Source organism: Cryptomeria japonica, chromosome 11, assembly GCF_030272615.1.
Source record: "Cryptomeria japonica chromosome 11, Sugi_1.0, whole genome shotgun sequence".
Classification (NCBI taxonomy): Eukaryota; Viridiplantae; Streptophyta; class Pinopsida; order Cupressales; family Cupressaceae; genus Cryptomeria; species Cryptomeria japonica.
The window spans coordinates 143,566,479-143,585,004 of record NC_081415.1 but is presented as its reverse complement, the minus strand read 5'-3'; the positions used below and the strand labels follow the sequence as shown (position 1 = coordinate 143,585,004).

The 18,526-nt window shown below is 36.8% G+C and overlaps 1 pseudogene; it reads right to left on the bottom strand.

Annotated features, from left to right (window-relative positions):
* Window positions 1-18,526, bottom strand: part of LOC131047157 (65-kDa microtubule-associated protein 6-like) — a 157,121-nt pseudogene that overhangs the window by 15,445 nt on the left and 123,150 nt on the right.

Here is an 18,526-nt window from a genome sequence, read left to right as displayed (position 1 = left end):
AAACTCGACCCTTCCAATTTATGCATCTGCTAATCCTTTTTTGGTTTTGGCTACAACAGCCAGATAAGAATCTAGTTCAACAAGTAAATGATATTTTTTTCAATCATGCACATCAGATGGATGAGGGTATTACTAAAAGAGTTGTTTGTTCAATTAAGAATGATTTGGGGGGTATAAACTCGACCCTTCCAATTTATGCATCTGCTAATCCTTTTTTGGTTTTGGCTACAACAGAGTTGGGTTTTGAAGATAATCCAATTATCCTGGCTTCTCCAAAGTCATGCAAGAGTTTACCAATTGTCCAAAAAACTCTATTTTTTCACCATCAGTGGTTTCTCCTGGGAGAGGTAGGCCTCCAAATAATCTTAAGACTCAAATGGAAATTGATGCTGGAATTCAAAAGACTTTGTCCCTTTCTCTTGCTAGTGGGCAAGGGAGGTGTCTGGTCTCTCTTGGTAGGCCTAAGAAAACATGCCTAACTCTTGTAAGTGTAAAAATATAGAGGAGTAAAAGATCTGTGACTAGTCCTCCTGTGACAAGATCAAGGGCTGTGAAACGTAATTTGCAAGGATTCTTTGGGGAAAGCAAAAATTTTCTGATTAATGGGAAGAGGGGAGCTTCGACCTCCCCTTGAAGACAATGAGAATTATTTCTTAGAATGTTAGGGGCTTAAATGCCCCTAACAAGAGATGCTTAATTAAGTCCCAGATGGACTTAATTAAGTGTGATATTTTTATGTTGCAAGAAACAAAATTGTCAAAGGAGTCCGCTGATTTGGTTTTTTCATCTTGGAGAAGGTGGAATTTTCTTTCTTCTCCTTCTTGTGGTGCTTCAGTAGGTTTGACACCGCTTTGGAATAATTATAATATTGAGGTACAGTTAGTGGCATCTGCTACAAATTGGATGTCGACTTTATTTATAAGAAAGATTTTGAAGGTTAAATTCTAGCTTGTTAACATATATGCTCCATCAAGAATTCAAGGGAAGAGTAAGTTATGGAGTGAATTAAAGAGGATTTCTTCTCCCTTAAGACATGGTTCCTTTATTATCTTCAGGGGTGATTTTAATGCTATCACTAATTTAGATGAGAAAAGAGGAGGTGTTTTCCCTAATAAAAAGATTATGGATGACTTTGGGGATTTCATTTTTGATATGACCCATTTTTATTGTAAGTCTCAGAATGGGTTTTTCACATGGACAAACATGAGAAGGGATTTTTATCAGATTGCTAAGAGATTAGATCAGTTTTTGTTATCTGAGAATTGGATTGATTCAGATTTTGAACTCTTTTCCTCTATTCTACTGGTCTCGTGTTTTAATCATTTTCCAATTTCCTGTTCAGTTATTGAGGATAGGGCTTCTTTTAAGTCTCAATTTAAATTTGAGCCCATGTGGTTTAGGGATTCTTCCTTTTTGTCTTTGCTTATGAAATGGTAGAATTCTGCTCCTTTTTGTTTTGGGTCCCATATGTTTCAGATTTCTATGAAGTTAAGTTATTTGAAATTAAATATTAGGGAATTGAATATCTTGCATTTTAAGAACATTTTTCTGGAGAAACAAAGGATTCAAGATATGATTGAGTGTCTTAATAATCATGTGCTTCAACATGGTATGGTGCCACAAGTTTTTGATGAATTGAAGTCACTAAAATTACAGCTTGAAGAGATGTTAGCTAGAAAGGAAATCTATTGGAGATAGAAATATAAAGAGTTATGGCTTTCAGATGGTGACAGGAACACAATTTTTTTTTATTCTTCAACTAAGATTAAAAGATGTAAGAATAGGATATCTTGTATTCAGTGACAGAGGCAGAGGATATTGCTTCAGAGGCAGTTAGGTTTTTTAAGTCATTATTATCTTTGGAAAATGGAAATCTTAGCAATGATATTATATCTAATATTCCTCCTTCAATATCTTTGAAGACAATAAGATGTTGATGTCTCCTTTTTCCTTAGAAGAAGTTAAGAGTGTTGTCTTTTCCATGAATCTGAATAAAGCTCCGGGACCAGATGGTTTTACTCCTTTTTTTTTTTAGAAATATTGTGATATTGTGGGAAATGATGTTTTATTGGCTCTCGAGGAAGCTAGGAGAAATAGGTCTATTTTAAAAGAACTTAATACTTCGATGATTGCAATTATTCTTGAAAAAAAGGATACTAAGACTTTTGCTGACTTCCACCCCATTGCTTTATGTAACACTTTGTATAAGATATTTATGAAGGCAATTTCTCTTAGGTTGGCAAAAATTCTACCTAGGATCATTTCATTGGAGCAAGGTGGTTTTGTTCTTGGAAGGGAGACGACAGAGGGTGCAATTGTAGCACATGAGGTGCTGCATTCTATTTCCACCCAAAGAACTGCAGCCATGATACTTAAACTAGACATGATGAAGGCTTATGATAGAGTAGAGTGGGGGGCTTTATGTGTTGTTCTTGAGAAGTTAGGTTTTTCTAAAGCCTAGGTCAAATGGATTCGTGCATGTATTTCTTCTGCAAGATTCTCAGTTTTAATTAATGGTTCTCCTTGTGGTTTTTTCACTTCCTCTAGGAGTTTGAGACAAGGAGATCCTCTTTCTCCCTTTTTGTTTATTCTCCTAGCTGAAACCTTTAGTTGGGCTATTAGGGATGCTAAAGTGGGGGGGCTTTGGAAAGGTATAAGGATTAAGAATATTCCCCAAAGTATTTCTCATTATCTCTTTGTAGATGATACTCTGTTATTTGGACATGCTTCATTAGTTGAGGCAAAAGTGATTAAAGGAACAATACATAATTGTACATCATTTTCTAGTCAAAAAGTGAATGGTGATAAATCAAAGATTTTCTTCCTTAATACATCACAACTAGTTCTACATAGGTTGCAATCCTTTTTGGGATTTTAGACTGGAAATCTTCTATGTACTTATCTAGGGATTCCTTTCTTTGTTAAACAGGACGAGATTGGTTTTTGAGATAAGATTATTTCAGTCATTTCTAAAAGAATTCTCTCACGGAATCATAGATGGTTAACTTTGGTGGGTAAAATTGTTCTCATCGAGTCTATTTTGAATGTTGTTTCCATATATCTCATGTCTATTTTGAAGTCTCCAAAAGCAATTATTGTTAGTTTACAGGATACTCTTAGAGATTTTCTTTGAAACAATAATAAAGATAGCAAGAAGAAACTCCCTTTAGTTGCATGGGATAAGGTATGTTTGCCTATGGAACTTGGGGGAATAGGAATTCAGAGTTTGGAGAATCAAAATTTAGCCTTAGGTGCTAAGTTTGTTTGGAAATTATATGACAAGTCTATCTCCTTATGGGCACAAATTATGTTTGCCAAATATTTAAATAATGGGCCAAGAGAGTACATTTTTAAAGTCTCAAATTTGCCTTCGGGTTCTGCTATTTGGAATTTCTTCTGTAAATGTAGATCAGTTATTTTGCCTCATCTCTCATGGATTGTTCACAATGGTAGAAAGGTCATATTTTGGGATGAAGTATGGAATGGACACACACCTCTAGTGAATATTAGGGATTGGTCTCCTCTGATCATTATTCTTTCCTCCCTTTAGGGTGTTTTTGTAGCAGATTATTTTGAAATTGTGACTAGTGGACCCCTTAAGCTAGCTAGATGGAATTTGATTGATTTCTTAGATGTTGATCAAAGTATGAAATTAGATTTTGAGAAGATTTTGGGGTATAGAATTGTATTTCTTTCTGATTCTGAGGATGAACTTATTTGGACAAAGAATATTTCTGGTAAGCACACTATTAAAGATGGTTACAACTCTCTTATGGTTACTAAAGATTTATCATCTTGGCCTTATAAGTTGTTTTGGCATTTGACTTGTCTTCCTAAAGCAGGAGCCTTTGCTTGATTGGTAGTTCAAGATAGAGTCCTTATAGGTATGAGACTAGATAGGCTTGGTATTACTGTTGTTTTCCCTTGTATCCTTTGTAACAAAAATTTGGAATCTTCTTCACACCTATTCATACATTGTGATTATGCTTATGAATGTTGGGAGCGGTTGTTTGAGAAGTTAAATATATCCTTTGTTATTGGTAAGGATCTCATTTCCCATTTTAGATCTTGGCCTTTTATGTTTGCCTCATCTTTTTCCGCATGCCTTTGGATCATATCTCTATCTATTGTGATTTGGAATATTTGGCTAGAGTGAAACAATAGGATATTTAAAAAAACAAGTTATCCTATGTCTGAGGTTCTATTAAAAATTGAGTCTTCAATCACTGAGGTTGCTTTGTCATTTATTTATAAGAATTTGGACAATCTTACTTCTTTTGCGCACTGGGATAGTAGAGTTACTAGAGTTTGGAAGATGTTGTCAGTTTTACCCTCTCATGATTCAATTTTAGAAAAGAATGATGCGATAGGTAAGAGATGCTCTGTTAGATGGAAACCTCCTCCGTGGGGGCACTTTAAACTCAATTTTGATGGGGCCTCTCGTGGTAACCCTGGGTCGGCTGGGGTAGACATGGTAATTTATGATGACAATGCAAATTTTATTCGAGCTAAGCATCATGCTATTGGTTTTAAAACTAACAATTATGCAGAATTTCATGTTTTGTCTTTCTTATTCGAGCTAAGCGTCATGCTATTGGTTTTAAAACTAACAATTATGCAGAATTTCATGCTTTGTCTTTCGAATTGGATATGACAATCTCTTTGGGAATTAAGGACTTAATAATTGAAGGTAATTCTATGGTGATTATTCAATATGTTATGAAAAAGAAATCGAATAGTTGGAATTTGCAGTATATACTTGATCTCATTTTACAAAAAATAGAATTGTTTGAATCTTTCTTGTTATCCCATTGTTACAAAGAAGTTAATAAGATTGCAGATTATTTGGCAAATTTAGCCATTGATAGCAATGCTAATCAGCGAGAGGTGGGTTTTGAGGAAATTCCTTCTAGGGTATGGGAAGGTTTGTAGCAATAGTTATGTGATTTTTTTGAGTAATGTTGACGTAAAATTTTATGATGACAATTATTCCTACTTTCCCCTTTCATTTCAAGTTTTCATGTTCGTTGTCTCGAGGAGAGTTCGAGCTCATGGTATTTGATACAATAGTGTTTTTCCAAAGGTTTTTTGATACTTTCCTTTTTGGTAGGAAGGTTTTTGGCTCATCGGATTTGACACAAGGCTTTGGAAAATTCTGTCTTCTTCCATTAATAGCAGTTGTGGAGTCTACATTTGAAAATTATATGGGCTCTATGTAAAACTGATATTATATGTGTTGTGACCACATTTTGTATGTAGTTTTGGATGGGGTGTATAAAATGACCTATTAGATACTATAGGTTTATTCTATGAGCTGTGACCGAAGGTTTTCTTCCCAGGTTCTTTCCTCTGGTATGCGCTTTGAATCCTGTGTAACAAATAAAAAATATTAATAAAAAAATTTAGTGAAAAAATCCACTTTTATTGAATATATAGGTTGGAACATTAATTATACCTAGAGAAAATTAAGATATTCAATATACGAGGAATTTTGGTTATAGTTACTCAGGCCCACTCAGGACGTTTGAGGTTTATGTGAGCACTTCTACTGGCGTTGTATCTGTTCTCATCATGTTTAGTAGATTGAATCATCTCCTACCAGTTCAAACACTTAAAAATTGGTAACTCTGCTAAAACTGTCCATTTCGTGAAAATGGAAACATAAATCTTATTTTTAAGTTATTTGCAAAGCATGCTTACCCTATTGTAGTCTTCCAGCTAGCTTTCTTCCTTGCATGCAACAAGCCACTTGTCTATTTTATCCATTATTTCTTTCCTGTTGAGTACATCTTCATTTTCTTTCACTATTTGTGCTTCAATATTTTCAAGACGCTCGGTAGGATCAACCATACCTTAACACACATAGATCATATTAGGCCCCATTTCTACCATTAGCTTCATCAACATTATAACAAAACATTCTCTGAGTTGTATGGAAAGGTCAATACCAGCATTAATCAATGCATTTGACTTCTCTGGTGAAGTCCTTCCATCAGGGTCCAAATGTGCTCGTCTACATATTTCTTCCAACTCCATTCTCTTCTTTAAAACCAACTCTTCCATTTTACTTGCTTTTAATTGATCCAAACATTCAACTTCTAACTCTACTTGGAACTCTCAAGCAAGAATGATATAATAAAAATTCATGCAGTTAGTAGGTTTCTACCATTAATTATGGTTCTAATAATAAAACATGTAAAAGATGCAACAAACCTGCTCAACTATGTCAAATGCAAGAGCACCTGAGCTCGTAACCTCATTATCTGATGCTTTGAGAATGAATACATCATTTTCAAATAGTTATCTTTCTTCTATTGGGATATCCATCAAGTTCCAAAGTTCAATCAAAGATTTTCAAAGATCGTGCAACTGTAAACAATAATAAATTCTGGTAACCTTAGGAAAAAATAAAATAGTTAAAAAAAGAGACAAAGATACTAATTATGTAAAAATAAAAAAATGCACTTATATTTAAGGTTATTAAGATAACCTTTTAAATACGAAGCTTCTTTTCATCATTCAGTGATTTAATGGCCCATGATAATCCTTCCAACATCTCATTGCTTATGTTCTTTGGTTGTCCGGGGGCTGAATCGTGCAAACTGCGATGTACTTCACTGACTGTCTTCCAAAAGTCCATGCCAAGTACTGCACAAAGTCCATGGACCTCATTCGTATATTCTAATACCTTTTGAAGGCGGTCACTCTTCACCTTGCTATCAAAAAAGCATTAAGACTCTTTGTACACTTGACATGTAAAAGAATATATAGGAAGCCATAAAGTTATACATACCTTTTCTTTTTGAAGTGCTTGCAGATGTGCATGATGTTCATCTAACTTTCTAAGTGACAAGTCCTCTTCCTCCCCATTAGTAGAACTTAGTACATCATTATGTTGAGAGTACCCAAAAATTTCTCCATGTAATTTTTTAATTTGTGCCTTTACTTCGTTGAATTGTTTGATATGCTCCTATTTCCTCAGTCGCAACTCTTCCACCTGTGGTGTAATACTTGGAAGTTGTTCCTTCAAGCTTCCTGATCTTTTCTCAGACTGCAGAAGTTCAAGAAGAATATTAAATTACAGCAACATAAGCTAAAGCATCATATAAAAACCAGATTTGCAGGTAATAACTGCAATCTTACTGCTAAAAAATCATGTATCAACTGCATAAACTAGAAAATTCTCCACCAAGATAAACTGCATTCACCAAGACAGAATTGAGCAGAATCATAAGAAAAAACTCCTATAAGATGAAAAGGGAAATTAAAAACAGAACAAAAAACTTTCATAAGACTATCGAATTAAAGTGGAAATGAAAAAGATGACCTTGAATTAAACAATACATGCCATGCAAAAGTAAATCACATTATTGACTCGTCCAAGTAATTTTTCTTAAAAAGTATAGACTAGAAATAAACAGAAACATCAATCAAAACAAATACCCGAATATGTTAATGCCTTAAATAAATTGTGAACCTGTGGTCCCTGAGGGGATGAGAAAAACATGCCATTTGTTGTGAAAAGTTAAATGAGAGACAGGAATATCCATTGGACCTTGGTATTCAACTTGCATACTTAAAAGCCTTGTTTACCTTTAGATTGGTAACTAATATTTTTTTAATCGACAAATATCAACGATTTTGACATGTTGGAACTACTAATATCATGGTGATGGGTATTTTAGGGGTTCTAAAGAACTCGATTAAGCAGATAAAATTATCAGACTCGTGCATTTTATTGTTATCACTTATTTATCCCAGAAATGCTTTGGTTAGTTTGATTGGGTACTTAAAATTATAGCATATATCATATGTCCCTATCTTGAGGTCCAGTTAATAATGAGTGACACATGTCAAGTCTTATTATAAGAGTTATTGTAGACTTTTTTCCTATAATTTTGAACAACTGATTAGAAGTTTGATGGAGAACCTTCTCAAAACTCATGGAAGATAATGGATAATTACACAAACTGACATGCAGGGTGGCTCTGTGACTTATTGCTTTCATAACTTCATTAGAATTGCCTTAAAAAAATGTGGTCTTTCCTATATCAGTTCCAATGGAATCAAGAAAAAATAGATTCTCAAAATATCAATTTTCAAACTAAACATGTACTATGCCTAAACTCAATGTCACTGCCAGCTACTTCCTACTAGACAAGAATATAATACCCAGTTCCGAGCTGAAATAAAAACTTTAAGTGCTCTTCCTAGTAGCAACAATACCTTCCCAATTTGAATCCACAAACCATGCAACATAAGCTCTTCATCTCCAACATACCTTAACCCTACTGAAGTCTACACTTTAAATAACAAATAACATGTTTTGCAGCAGTCCGGTGAATTTGCCTCAGCTCAACCATTAACTATCTCAATGTATTCAATGTGTTTGACCAAATTTTTGCCTTGCTAAAACAAATAACAATTTAAACTTTTCGCATCAAATTGGCACGCTTTGTCATGCGTTGAGTCCCTCTATCACAAAAAATCATTTGAGACAATAGTACTTGGTTACAAATGCCTTTAATCACCCTCAAATGTCAAATCCCTCACCCAACTAAAGTCATCAATCTACACTTGTAGTCAAAGGATTTTGACATAGCATGTTTTTGTGCACAAAGGCATCATAGTGACCCATGTCAAAAATAGTTTCACTTCATCAAGTTGTTTGGTCAAGTATTGCATCAAATTTAGAAGGAAAATTGTTCATCTGTTCAATCAACAACTTGGAATAGTTGTAGGAATTGACTTGAGATTGACCAAAACAATTAAATCATGAAATTCTTTAGAGTTGGAATAAAATAATTTTGCAGGTATATTCTAGACTCCATAAAACACTATGTGGCTAGTATATTGGATAAAATTCTTCTTTGTTTGTGTAGCATCATAAATTGTACGCACTTGCTAGGGTGGTACAATTTCACACCTAGTTTAGCACCCGCCTTGGTGCATTTTACATTTTGCATTGCATTTCTCCTTTAGCACTTAATTAATCAAATTAATTAGGTCTAAGGTCCTATTTCATCGTCCTCCACATCATAAAGCTGGGCCCTTTCGTTAAAGTATGCCCTTTTCATTTTATTCCTCCAATACATCATTCAATCAAAAACCCTAATTAAGTCCTATTTTGAACTTTGGGGCTTGGTTTTGGGGGTCAAAACATCTCGAAATCACCTGTAACTTCGGGATTCTCTCTAAAATCATCATATCCGATGGCCCTGAAAATTTGGTGAAAAGTTGTCGGGACCGTGGCGCCCGGAGTGCACATGGTCCCGGACATTTTTCCTGAAATTTTAGGAGCACAATCCAATCATAAAATAAAGCTTAACCCCAAGAAATTGGCAGGAGATTCAATCTCTAGGTCGGCCAAAAGACGAAATTGCGACCTAGGGTTTCATACATAAGAGCTCTCTTTCTTCATTTGAAAGGATCCAGAATTTTTGTTTTCAGGAACCTCATATGCAACGAAAGAGAAGATCTTTGAAGACTTCAACAACATTCAACATCCGTCTATCAAGAATTTATCAATTTAGGGCTTGGAAGACATTGAAGAACAATAAGAGATTACCGACTGAAGATTGGCTTGTACCCCTCCCTTGGGATTGGGTATGATTTCATGTTGTTTTCATGTCTTTGCATAAGCTTCAATATATCATTTATTCATGCTTTAGATCACTTTGCATATTGATTTAGAGAATTTACATTATCATTTACAAACAATTAGGGTTTACTTTCTAGGTTGCTCTAGTTTGCTTACTTGCATTTTAGGATCTTGCACACAAACAAGGTCTGCACCCACAATACTTTTTACAATACAACTTGGCTATTCATGGAGGTGGAAATCACCGAAGCGGGGGTTTGACTAAGGAAAAACCCTATATAGCCGCCCACCCTTTTTAGATATAAGTGCAGGTTTCGAGACTCAGACGACGTTGCAGGTTGTAGATCCGGGAGAAGCAGGTCAAGACAGCACTCCACACCAAATTGTAAAGCAAAAGACCAGGACATGGGCATGGGGCACCCTGGTCCTGCCAGGACAGGGGCACTGGGCACCCTGGTCCCTGGGACAGAGGCACTGGGCACCCTAGTCCTCCTGACAGACAGCAATTTTTGGCATTTCCGACAGATTTCCAAGTTGCAAAACAGCAGTTTCAGGTGCATTTTCTAGGACAGAATCAGGATAGTGGCACCCACGCCCCCGTCCCAAACATTTTCAATCAGATTTTGACTCCGGGTATGCATCTGCATTCTTGTTTTGTCCTTGTGTTTATAGCTGTTCATTGTTTAATCTCAATTCTGCAATCTTGTTATTAGTTCATACATGCATTTTGGGATTAGGACTTGAACTTGCATCATTTTATCTTTCAACTACAACAAAGGAATAGAAATCCTAATAGGTAGCCCGTGGCTTTCTCTTTCACAAAAAGAAGTAGCCAATTGTGTGATACCTCTAGGCTCTTTCGTATTCCGTAATGTTTGTCAAAAGGTAGGATTAGGGCATGTTAACCTAGTCTCACTTTTTCCCCTACACATTTTGGTGAACCCGGCATGAATCTATCATTGCTTCCTCTTGCATTTTATTTGTTAGATCTAGATCTAGATTTAGTGTGTTTTCATTTCATTTTCATTAAAAAAGAAAAAAAAGAAAAAAAAAGAAGAAAGAGTGTGTTTCTTTGCATTGTGTGTTTAAATTTTATGCAACCTTTATTTCAAAATGTCAAATTTTTATTTGCAAGATGTTCATGTTTATGATGATTATTATGAGTATAGCCAAGATGAATTAGATGAAGCTTTAGATGAGTTTTTGAACCCTAAATATGCCAAACCTTCATTTTACCAAAGACTCATAAACCTTGTTACTATGCCATTTAGGTGTGATGAGAAAGATAAGTCGAATGGTTCCTCTCAAGGGTACATTCCTATCAACTCTTCCACTGAATCTAGTAACATGGTTGTTTTCAACAATCCCCTCTATGATGAGATATCTCCTTTTGAATCAAAAGATAAACCTTTTGATAGCTATGATCATACTTTGTTGGATGATGCTCTTGATGACTTTGTGGCTTTATCGAAATCTTTAAGCAAGAACAAGACTTCTAAATTGGTTAACATGATAAACCTGAATGGGCATAATAAGCCTCTCTTTGAAGTCCAAGGTGCTTATCCTTCTCCCACCTTTCAAGTTCCTAAATCACCTCTGCTTACTGTCCAAGGAGGGTATGATCATGATTCCTTTCTTACTCCGAATAAACCAATCATCACTGTGCAAGGAAGAAAACCTATAAGTCCTTATAGTTATGCCAAGCAATTAACTAGAGAGAGTTATCATGCGGTTGCCCATACTTATCACACCAAAAATAATAGGTAGCCTAATCCTCCTCTTGTTATTCCAGTTTCTCTTCCTAATCCTCAACCAATTCTTCCACAAGCTCCTCGTATTTCGCAAGTTATGGGTAAGGAATATGATCTCATAGAACAACTTAAAGCTACCCCTGCTAAGATATCCCTCTGGGATTTGATTCAAACTTCTTCTGCTCATCATGGAATGTTACAAGATGCCTTGAAAGATTTGAATGTTCCTCCACCGAATACATCTAGTAATATAGCATCTCTGGTTAACTCTGTGATGAATCCTAAAGCTCAAATTGTGTTTACCCAAGATGAGTTGCCTACTAGTGAAATTCAACATCAATATGATCCCTTGATGATTGTGGTTATCATGAAAGACACTGCTATAAGACTAACACTAGTAGATAATGGCTCTAGCCTTAATGTGTGTAGCATTAATCTATTGCATAAATTGAATGTGGATACATCCCTCATTGAGCCTGACTCTCATCCCATTCGAGGCTTTGACAATGTGGCTAAGACTTCATTAGGTATTATCACCTTACCCCTCACAATGGGACCTGTTACTTTGCCTACTCCTATCCATGTTATGTCGAGAAATTTAACATACAACTTGTTATTAGGGAGACCTTGGATTCACAGTATGCAAGCTATCCCCTCTACATTGCATAGACAAGTTAAATTTATTTATAACAATAAGACATATACCTTGATAGGTGATACTAATTTCCAAGCTTGTTTACAAACATCTACTTCCAAAGGGGGTTCTTCTAAGTCATCCTCGTCTAGTGATGACTCTTTAAACAAGATACCTATTGATGAATCCTCGCTCTCTGATGATCAAAATTCTTTGGATGAGTTTGGAGCTCCTGAGGAAGATTCTTCTCGACTTGAATCTACACATAAGAAGGATTTTGATCCTGAGAAGGTTCTCGCAGAAGACGATTGGGGATCTCTTGATTTTAATCCCACCTTTGTAGGTGAATATAAGGTTCCTTCTAGAGAGCTTAAAGTTGAAAAGAAGGAAGAAGCTAAAAGTCAGTCAATCTTACCTAAACCTATGAGCAACAATTTTGTGGCCGCTTCTCAAACTTCTTCTCCTCACACCTCTAATTCTGAAGAGTTTGATTCTTTGTCTTATGAAAAACTGCCTTCTCTTTCTGAAATGGCTGATCGTTATGGTCATGGTTTTCACATTTTTGCTAAGCATGGGTATCATGGAAATGGTTGTGGCGCTCACGAACAAGGGATAAAGGTTCCTCTAGAGAATAATCTTCACCATTATGCCTTTGGACTTGGCTATAATCCTTGCAAACGCACTAAAGCTTCTAAGAGACCATGTATTAGTGTTAATGCTATTTCTACATCTCTATCAATGCAACACCCTGAGTATATTGATGGGGATCCTTCATGTGACTGTGCTTTGGATATCTTTCCTACCGATGATGCTTTAGCTGAGTTTTTAGGAGCATATGATACTCTTCCTCGTTATCCTCACAATAGGGGACTCCCTTATTGTTTGAACACTGAAGCCTATTTTGGAAAAGAGATTGATAATGATGAGATTGTGAAAGAATTCCCTCAGTTAAAGGATACTCCTCAACAAAGTAATCTTCTCATAAGTGACACCACTGATGTTAAGATGGATCCTTGCAATGAAGAAAAAGTTATTAAAATTGGAAAATGTTTGGATGAAGAGGAACAAAAACAATATGAAGATTTATTGCATGAATTCCCCGAGATCTTTGCTTGGACATACTCTGACATGCCTGGTATAGATCCTAAGATTGTCACTCATAATATTGTCTTAGTTCCTGATGCTAAACCCGTGAAACAAAAGATTCAAAAAATGAATCCTAAGGTGGCTTTGCTTGTTAAGGCTGAGATTCAAAAATTATTGGAGGCTGGATTTATTCGCCCTATTGATTATTCCCCGTGGATTTCAAATATTGTCGCTATGGCTAAACAAGATAATAAAATAAGAATGTGTACCGATTTTCAAGATTTAAATAAGGCTTCTTTAAAAGATGATTTCCCTCTTCCAAACATTGACATGATAGTTGATTCTATGGCAGGACATGCCTTGTTATCCTTCATGGATGGTTTTTTAGGATACAATCAAATTTTCATTAACCCTCAAGATCAATTCAAAACTGCTTTCACCACTCCTTGGGGTACGTTTTGTTGGATAATGATGCCTTTTGGACTTAAAAATGCTGGTGCAACTTATCAACGAGTGATGACCCTTATCTTTCATGATTATATGCATAAGATTTTAGAGGATTATGTTGATGATATTTTAGCCAAATCCATTCTTCACATAGATCATATTAAAATCCTTCGTCAAATCTTTGAAAGAATTCGTAAATATCACATGCGCTTGAATCCCCGAAAATGTGTTTTTGGTGTGGATAGTGGAAAACTATTAGGATTCATAGTTTCGCATCGTGGGATTGAGGTGGACACTAAGAAAATAGATGCTATTGTCAACATGCCACCTCCTAGAAATGTGTCTCAACTTAAAAGCTTACAAGGAAAGATTCAAGCTATTCGTAGGTTCGTATCTCAACTTGCAGATCGTACCTTTCCTTTTACTCAACTTCTCAAAAAGAATATCACTTTTCAATGGAACGAAGATTGTCAGCAAGCATTTGAAGATTTAAAAGTGTATTTGGCTAGTCCTCCTACTCTTCAACCCGCCGAACCTTCTAAATCCTTCCTTCTGTATACAGCTGCTTCTTCTCATGCTCTCGCAGCATTGTTGGCACAACATGATAAAGATGGTAAGGAATGTCCGGTTTATTACATAAGTCGTACCTTACTTGATTATGAGACCTGATATTCTACGATAGAAAGACAATGCTTGGCCTTGGTGTTTGCGACTCAGAAATTGAGACATTATCTTTTAAATTCAGAAGTCCACGTCATGGTAAAGTTTGATCCTTTGAAGCATCTTTTCTCTAAAACTGATTTATCAGGATGCCTAGCTAAGTGGGTTATGATGTTAACTGAATTTGACCTTAAATTTGTTTCACAAAGAGCAATTAAAGGGCAAGCATTGACCAATCACTTAGTTGAGGCCCCTTCACCTTTCTCCTTCCCTAATCCTGAGTCTTTCCCCGATGACTTCATTCTTTCTATAGAGAAAGATGAAACTTGGGAGTTATACTTTGATGGTTCTAAGTGTCATACGGGATCGGGGGCAGGTGTTGTTCTAATTTCTCCTACAAGGAAATCCATTCCCTTATCCTATCATCTAAATTTCCTGTGTACCAATAACATTGCTGAGTATGAGGCTCTTATAGTGGGAATATAAGCAGCCTTAGCTCTGAATATAAAACACATACATATTTATGGAGATTCGCAATTGATTATAAGACAAGTAACGGGATTGTATCAAGCAAAACAAGACAAATTATCATAATATAAAGATCTTGCTATCTCTTTATTACAAAAATTTGATTCTTATACCATGGAACCTGTTCCTCAAAAAGATAATCAACATGCAGACGCAATGGCATGTGTGGCTTCTCTTGTATCTTTAGAGGACCCTATGCTTGATCTTAAATTTGTTATTCACAACCTTATTTCTCCAGCGATTATAGATGATTCTAGCTTGGTAACATGTTGTGACTTTATAGACTCAAATAAATGGTATTCGCATATCGTAAGATATTTGACCAATGGTACCTTTCCTGATTCCGCCAGTAGGAACACTAGGGCTAGAATCCACAAGCTGTCTGCTAGATATATCATTCTTTCTAATGTCCTTTACCGAAGGGGTTATAACGGTCTTCTCCTTCGCTGTCTTAACAAATCGAAAATCCCCGTTTCTCTTGAAGAGGCACATTCAGGTGCCTGTGGGGGCCATTTTGGAGGCAAATCCTTGGTTCAAAGATTGCTTCGTATGGGATACTATTGGCAAACTATGCAGATGGATTCTTTTTCATTTGTTAAGAAATGTCATCAATGTCAACAACACAATAATCTGATTCATGCTCCTGCCCAAGAACTTCGTTCTCAAGTAGCTTCTTGGCCTTTCTCCACATGGGCTTTGGATCTCATTGGTAAAATCTCTCCTCCTTCATCTCAAGGACACACCTTCATTATAACCGCAACAGATTACTTTACGAAGTGGGTAGAAGCTATTCCCCTTCGCTCTACTACTGCTGAAGTGATTTGTCAATTTCTTCTAGAAAACATCATTTCTCGATTCGAGATACCTTCTACTATAATCTCAGATAATGGGACATCATTTAAGAACAAGGACGTGAAGAAATTCCTCGAGAAGCATCATATCAAACATCGATTTTCTACACCATACTATCCTCAATCAAATGGTCAAGCCGAATCATCCAATAAGATAATTGAGCAAATTCTTCACAAAACCGTGAATAAGCGTGGTAAGGATTGGAGTAATCAGCTAATCTATGCTCTTTGGGCCTACTGAACGAGTCTAGGAATTGCTACAGGAACTACCCCCTATAATCTTGTTTATGGTGCTGACACTATTATGCCTTTAGAGTTAGAGATTCCATCACTTAGGGTTTCTCTCAAAGGTATAGTAGATGATGACTCTTATAGAGAACAATGACTTCAACAGCTTGAGATGCTTGATGAACAGCGTATAAATGCTCTTGAGCATATTCAAGCGTATCTCAAAACTCTACAATGAAGCTATAATGATAAGGTTATTCAACGTTCCTTCTCAGTAGGTGACTTAGTCCTCTATGAGAATCAGCGCAATGTGAATGCCTTACCTGCAGAAAAGGGAAAATTTAGTCCTAACTGGCTTGGACCATATATCGTTATTGAAGATTATGGATCAGGTGCTTACAAAATAGTGGATGTAGACGGTACGCCTCTTAAAGAACCTATCAATGCTATGCACTTGCGTAGATATTATGCTTAATTCTTCATTCCTTATCTTTCATTTCATCTATCTTCTTTTCAGTTCTTCAACATTGGGTAATATGTTGTATATCCTAATTAGAGCAAAATAGAGTTAAATGATATGGTGTTTAATCTATATTGCTTCATTCTTGACAAGCGTGTTTCTTTACTTTATAGTTTGTCTTGAATTCATTTATGTAAATTGTAAAAGATTTACATTTCCATTATGCTAGCATATTGCACAATGTCTTTATGTTTTAAGTGGAATCGTATCATGTTGTGTTTAAGTTCAAAATTAAATCACATTAGTTATATGATTCTTAGACTTAAGGCATATTTCTTCCCTATCATCAATGTAGTACTTGATTAAATATTTTAATTAAGTCACACATGTATCAATTTAATCATGGAGCATTGAGAAATCAATCACATGGAAATTAAATCCTGAACATACATGTACATCTACCAAATGTATTAGATTTAATCAAAGCAAAATATACATTGTTTTAAGCATTAAAGATAACACATTTGAGACAAAGAGAAGCATGTATATATATATATATATATATATATATATATATATATGTGGATCGTATACAAATATAGGTCACTATACATCCAAAATGTGACCTATCCTACATCATAAGATCATCTCCTATCCCTAGGGCTGGTGGCTGGAGAGTGATGACTAGATGCTCCCTCCTGATCCGGCCATGCAGGTGGACCCATAGGTGTGTAGCATGATATAGACCGTGAGTGACTCCGAGAGGAACTCCTACGATCCCTATCCATAAGGATCGCGTGATAGGAGGTAGCCTCGGCCTGAGCTGCTGCTAGATCTCACTATGCCCACTGAAGATTCTCTGATAGAACTCTCTCTCTCTCCCTCCATATGTCTACCTATACTCAGAATGGGGAAAACAAGTCCTCATGCTGACTCGCATTCCCCTGAGGCCTATAAGCAATCTGTGAGGAACTGGGGATCTGTGCCATTGTGGAAATGTCTATCACTGCTTGCTGAATCAGGGAACGCCACTCCTGCACATTAGCTATAGCAGTAGAACAGATTTTTGTATTAGTACCATTCTATATCATCAAAATATTAATCAATCAATATAAACCTACTATACCTGGATCTCCCTCATGCCAGTAGGGATCATGATATGGTAGCATCTATGACTGGGAACTACTAGGCTCCCCACACTCAAATAATCTATGCACGATGGGTGTAGGCTGGCCCGTACTAGAAACAGGTCTCTGTATCGCCTCATGTACCCCATTTTGGGGAATAAGAGGAGGATCCAAGGCTATGGTATCATCTCTTGAATGGTGGGGAGTTGCATCTGACTCCTCCTCATCATCCTCATCCTCATCCGCATCCTCACCTGCATCCTCGTTCTCCTCATCTCTATCTATGTCATCCTCCTCCTCCTTGGCACTAGGCTGATCTCCTATGGGTGGATCAGGATCTCCTGCCTCCTCATGACCCTCTCCCTCCTCTGGCTCCTCTGACCTGGATTCCTGATCCTCATCTCAGTCTCCATGTCTCCATGGGCCTGGATGGCTGTCGAGTGATCTGGTGGAAAGATAGGCCCTGGGTGTGATCTCACAAACCATGAGAGATACTTGCACTGTGCTCCAGGCTCTGCAGAGTAATCAGTGACCACATCCTGATCAGATCCCTCTATATCTGTAGTCTCGATGTCATCTATCGTCGGTCTCACTACTGCTCTAGGTCTGGGAAGGACTCGTGAGTGTCGAGTATAGATGGGTACATCGGCTGGAACACACTACTCTAGCCCAAACTGCCTCCGTACTCGGTCAAAGTAGAATGGGACTATGATATGTGAATATCATCCCCGTAGTAGGCGGTTCCTCTGTAAGCATGCTAATTGTCTCTCCATCCCATCCCATCTATGCATCCGCAGATATGGTCTCCATACTATCACCTCGGCTGTCAATCTATCAAATATCACTCTCCAATATAGCAGATCCCCAAATCTCCACTCACTGGTAAGTGGATAGGCAAACACCCTAGGTCGCTCGCTAGCCGTGCTCATCGGAAAGCCGACAGGCCTGGTGCATGTGAAGTGCTCAAATATTCACACCTGCAGAAGTGTGTATGTCATCAAGCTGCAACCCTGTCCAAACACATACTTCTCAAGGTCATGATAGAGATGTGCAAGCATACTCAGACCCCAAGCATATACTCTCTTGTGTCTCTCCATAGCTCTGATGCACCATGTGAGACCCCCATGCATGTGCGTACCTCACTCATTAGGGT